This window comes from Bos mutus, chromosome 13, assembly GCF_027580195.1.
Source record: "Bos mutus isolate GX-2022 chromosome 13, NWIPB_WYAK_1.1, whole genome shotgun sequence".
Classification (NCBI taxonomy): domain Eukaryota; kingdom Metazoa; phylum Chordata; class Mammalia; order Artiodactyla; family Bovidae; genus Bos; species Bos mutus.
In genome coordinates, this window is record NC_091629.1 from 42050481 (window position 1) to 42056453 (window position 5973).

At 43.8% G+C, this 5973-nt stretch overlaps 1 long non-coding RNA gene across 5 annotated transcripts in view; it reads left to right on the plus strand.

Moving 5' to 3' along the window:
- The window catches only part of LOC138990439 (uncharacterized), a 29716-nt gene extending 29466 nt beyond the window's left edge, over positions 1 to 250 (plus strand). For all 5 annotated transcript variants that reach the window (XR_011466550.1, XR_011466548.1, XR_011466547.1 and 2 more), the window contains one exon: positions 1 to 250. This exon is cut by the window's left edge and continues 65 nt beyond it. This is a non-coding gene — a long non-coding RNA (uncharacterized lncRNA).
- The last annotated feature ends 5723 nt before the right edge of the window (positions 251 to 5973 follow it).

The following is a 5973-nucleotide window of genomic DNA, read 5'->3' on the forward strand; positions in this document are numbered from 1 at the left end:
CAACTGGACCCCTGGCCTGGCCAGCCCTCCCCACCCTTGGGAAGCCTCTCACCGTCCAGCCCTCCTTGGACATCACATCCCTTTCGTCTGATCTCTCTGGGGAAGCCTATTTGCTGTCCATGGCTTCTAGTTCTTCTGGATGAGCACCCAGGGGATGGCCAGAGCTGCTGTGCCGACTGAATGGCCCTCCAGCTTCTTTCTCCACACGTGGCACTCAGTAGGTGCCTAATAAACCTGTTTAGAATGAGTAGATGGGTCTCTTTCTCTTTGTTCGTTGTGCATGGAGCGCAGCTCCACACATGGGAGCCCTGCAAGACCGCGTGCACACAGATCCTGGTCTGCCCTCCCGCAGGCGCTCCTGACTCGTGGAGCCTAACACTACATCCCAGAGCACACTTAGAGCAGAGTAGGCATTGAGGTGATGGTTGGATGAGGGGATGGGTGGGCAGATGAATGGAGGCACAGAACACAGACTCAGACACTTGAGGATGTGCAAGAGGCAGCGAAGTTGAAAAGTGCAGAGTGGCCTCCCAACAGCTGATGGGACGCTCTGGGCAGGGGCAGGAGGTGTGGGGGTGAGCGGTGGCCCAGGATGCAGCGATCTGAGCAGAGGCAGGAGGAGGACACCCTGTTCCCAGTATAGCAGATTAATTCCTCTGAGAAACTGACCGCTCCCCACCCCCCCACCCAATCACAACAGCAATTAGAGTTGATGTACAATTCCTGGGGCCCAGTGCCCATTCACAAACCTTGCTGGGTGTGGCCTGGCTCCACAGGCTGGGAAGGGGAGCTGAGGAGGAACTGTAGGAACAGTGCCAGGCCTCCAGTCACCTCATGTTGGGGGTTTGCCTGGGAGATGGCTGTCCCTCTTCTGCTCCAGCAGTTAATACCAACCAGGCTCAAGTGCCCCCACAGCAGGGTACCAGGCAGAAAGGCACTTGGGTGGACAGGACAGGGAGACCAGGGGTTCTGGGGCAGGTCAAGAGTAAGACTGAAGATAAGCCTCATTAGAAACTGATAAATTCTGCAGAAAAGTGAAGCAGCCTAAAAGAAACAAGAAAACAAGGTATGCAGAAACAAAATGAAAAGAAAACCTATAGACCAAGACAAAATATTTGCAAATGAGGCAACTGACAAGAGCTTAAATTCCAAATATACAGCTCAGGCAACTCAATATCATAAAAACAAAAACCCAATCAAAAAATGGGCAAAAGCCCTAAATCAGCATTTCTTCCAAATGTCTGTATGGAACACTTATTCCATACAGATGGTCAATAGGCACATGAAAAGATGCTCCACATGGCTAATTCTGGAGAATGCGAATCACAACTACAGTGAAGTAACACCTCCCACGGGTCAAAATGGCCACCATTGAAAAGTCTACAAACAATAAATGCTGGATCGTGTGGAGAAAGGGGAAATGTTCTCCTGTTGGTGGGAATGTAAGTTGGTGCAGCCACTATGGAGAACAGGATGGAAGTTCCTTAGAAAACCAGAAATAGAGCTACCATATGACCCTGAAATCCCACACGTGAGCATATATCCAGAGAAAAACATGATCCAAAAGGATACATGCACCCCAATGTTTGTAGCAGCACTACTTACAATAGCCAAGACATGGGAGTATCCTAAATGACCACCAACAGATGAACAGATAAGGAAGATGTGGTACATGTGTACAGTGGAGTATTAGCCATATAAAGGAATGAAATAATACCATTTACAGCAACATGGATGGACCTAGAGAGATCTTATTAAGTGAAGTCAGGAAAAGACAAATGTTATCACTTATATATGGAATCTAAAAAGAAGTGATACAGATGGGCTTATTTATAAACCGGAAACAGACTCAAAGATGTAGAAAAAAAATTAATGGTTACCAAAGGGGATGGGTAGGGGAAGGGACAAAAGGAGGTTGGGATTAATATATACACTAGTGGTAAAGAATCCACCTGCAATGCAGGAGCTGTAGGTTCTATCACTGGGTCGAGAAGATCTCCAGGAGAAAGGAATGGCTACCCACTCCAGTATACTTGCCTGGAGAATCCCAGGGACAGGAGCCTGGCAGCCTACAGTCCATGGGGTCGCAAAGAGTTGGACATGACTGAAGTGACTTAGCATGCATGCATGTATAAAATAATCAACGAGGGCCCACCGTATAGCACAGGGAACTCTACTCAAAACTATGAAATAACCTATATGGGAAAAGAATCTGAAAAGAAAGGATATATGTATAACTGAATCGCTTTGCTGTACCCTTGAAACTAAAACAACATTGTAAATCAACTATACTACAATATAATATAAAATGTTTTTTAAAAAGCAAAAAAATGCACTCCAACGTTCACAGCAGCATCATTTACAATAACTAAGACACAGAAGCAACCTAAATGTCCACTGACAGATGAACAGATAAAGACGTGGTACATGTATATAATGGAATATTTTTGAACCATAAAGATGAAATAATGCCATCTGCAGCACCATAGATGGATTGTCATATTAACTGAAGAAAGACAACTATCACATGATATCATATGCGAGATGTAAAAAAAAAAGACAGAATTACAGAACAGAAACAAATTCCCAGACATAGAAAAGCACAGAAAACAAACTTAGGGTTACCAAAGGGGATAGTGGGACTGGGGGCAGGGGATAAATAGGAGTTTGGAATTAACATATACACAGTAGTATACAAAAATAGGTAAACAGCAAGGACTCTAGAGCACAGGGAACTATACTCACTATCTTGTAATAACCTATAAGGGAAAAGAATCTGAAAAATGTATAATTTACAATGTAGTGCTAGTTTCAAGTGTACAGCAAAGTAATTCATATATACATGAATTAACAAATTTAAAAAGTTTTTTTAAATATCACAAAAAAACACCCAATCAAAAAATGGGCAGAAGACTTAAATAGTTCTTCCAAATATGGTCTATATAGACCACATTGTCCATACACATAACCAAGAGACACATGAAAAGATGCTCCACTTTGCTAATTATTGGAGAAATGCAAATCAAAGCTACAATGAGGTATCGCTTCACACTGATTAGAATGGCCATCATCAAAAAGCCTACAAATAATAAATGCTGGAGAGTATAGAGAAAAGGGAACCCTCCTACACTGTTGGTGGGAATATAAACTGATGCAGCCGCTATGGAGGACAGTATGGAGGTTCCTTAAAAAACTAAAAGAGCTACAAGGGAAAGGCTACCCACTCCAGTGTTCTTGCCTGGAGAATTCCATGGCGAGAGGAGCCTCCAAAGAGTCAGACACGACTGAGCAACTAACACAACACGCATATGACCCTGCAGTCCCACACCTGAGCGTATATCCAGAGAAAAACATTATCCAAAAGGATACATGCACCCTAATGTTTGTAGCAGTACTACTTACAATAGCTAAGACATGGGAGTATCCTAAATGTCCACTAACAGATGAACAGATAAGGAAGATGTGGTACATGTGTACAGTGGAGTATTAGCCATAAAAAGGAATGAAATAATACCATTTACAGCAAATGGATGGACCTAGAGATGATCATACTAACTGAAGTCAGAAAAAGACAAATGTTTATCACTTACATGTGGAATCTAAAAAGAAATGATACAAATGGACTTATTTACAAACCAGAAACAGACTCAAAGACCTACGTAGGCCTACTCAAAGACCAAACCAAAAAAATTTATGGATACCAAAGGGGATGGGTAGGGGAAGGGACAAAAGGAGGTTGGGATTAATATATATATACTAGAGGGATTGGGGGCAGGAGGAGAAGGGGACGACAGAGGATGAGATGGCTGGATGGCATCACCGACTCGATGGACGTGAGTTTGAGTGAACTCCAGGAGTTCGTGGTGGACAGGGAGGCCTGGCGTGCTGTGATTCATGGGGTTGCAAAGAGTCGAACACGACTGAGCGACTGAACTGAACTGAAGTGGTAAAGAATCCACCTGCAATGCAGGAGCTGTAGGTTTGATCACTGGGTTGAGAAGATCTCCTGAAGGAAGGCATGGCTACCTACTCCAGTGTTCTTGCCTGGAGAATCCCATGGACAGAGGAGCTTGGTGGGCTAGACAGTCCACGGGGTCAAAAAAGTCAGACATGACTGAAGTAACTTAGCATGCAGGCGTATATAAAACAGATAATCAACAAGGACCTATTGTATAGCACAGGGAGCGCTACTCTGAAATAACCTGTATGGGAGAAGAATCTGAAAAAGAATGGATATATGTGTAACTGAATCGCTTTGCTGTACACCCGAAACTAAAACAACATTGTAAATCAGCTATATTGTTGGGGTTTAGTTGCTAAGTCATGTCCAACTCTTCTGCAACCTCAGGAACTGTAAGCCTTTCAGGCTCCTCTCTCCATGGGCTTTCCCAGGCAAGAATAGTGGAGTGGGTTACCATTTCCTGCTCCAAAATAAACTATGAAAGTGAAGGTGTTAGTTGCTCAGTCATGTCTGACTCTTTGCGACCCCATGGACTGTAGCCTGCCAGGCTCCTCTGTCCATGGGATTCTCCAGGCAAGCATACTGAGTGGGTAGCCATGCCCTCCTCCAGAGGATCTTTCTGATCCAGGGATCGAACCCGGGTCTCCTGCATTGTAGGCGGATTCTTTAGCATCTAAGCCACCAGGGAATTTCAAAATAAACTATACTACAATATAAATTTTTTTAAGTGAAAAAAAAAAAAACAAACCATGCACTCCAATGTTCAAAGCACCATAGTTCACAATAGCTAAGACGTGGAGGCAACCTAAATGTCCACTGACAGATGAATGGATATAGAAGATATATTGCATATTTATATATATGTGTGTGTGTGTGTATATATATATAATGGAATACTTTTAAGCCATAAAAAATGAAATAATGTCACTTGCAGTAACACAGATGGACCTAGGGATTATCATATTAAGTGAAAAAAGTCAGACAACTATCATATGATATCATACATGGAATCTAAAAAAAGGATTGAAATGAAATTATTTACAGAGCAGAAATAGACTCACAGCCATAGAAAAAAAACTGACAGTTACCAAAGGGGGTAGCGGGGCTGGGGGTGGGGGGTAAACAGGAGTTTAGAATTAACATATACACACTTTTGTTGTTCAGTCGCTCAGTCATGTCCCACTCTTTCAAACCCATGGACGGCAGCATGCCAGGCTTCTCTGTTCTTCACCATCACCCGAAGCTTGCTCAAACTCACGTCCATTGAGTTAGTGATGCCATCCAACCATCTCATCCTCTGTCATCCCCTTTTCCTCCTGCCTTCAATCTTTCCCAGCATCAGAATCTTTTCCAGTGATTTGGCTCATTGCATCAGGTAGCCAAAGTATTGGAGCTTCAGTTTCAGCGTCAATCCTTTCAATGAATATTCAGGGTTGATTTCCTTTAGGATTGACTGGTTTGATCTTCCTTCTGGCCAAGGAACTCTCAAGAGTCTTCTCCAGGACCACAATTCAAAAGCATTGATTCTTCAGCGGTCAGCTTTCTTTATGATCCAACTCTCACATCCATACCTGACCACTGGAAAAACCATAGCTTTGACTACACACAGTTCAGTTCAGTTCAGTCGCTCAGTCATGTCTGACTCTTTGCAACCCCATGAATCACAGGAGGCCAGGCCTCCCTGTCCATCACCAACTCCTGGAGTTCACCCAAACTCACGTCCATTGAGTTAGTGATGCCATCCAGCCATCTCATCCTCTGTCATCCCCTTCTCCTCCTGCCCCCAATCCCTCCTAGCATCAGGGTCTTTTCCAATGAGTCAACTCTTTGCATCAGGTAGCCAAAGTATTGGAGTTTCAGCCTCAACATCAGTCCTTCCAATGAACACCCAGGACTGGTCTCCTTTAGGATGGACTGGTTGGATCTCCTTGCAGTCCAAGGGACTCTCAAGAGTCTTCTCCAGAACCACAGTTCAAAAGCATCCATTCTTCGGCGCTCAGCTTTCTTCACAG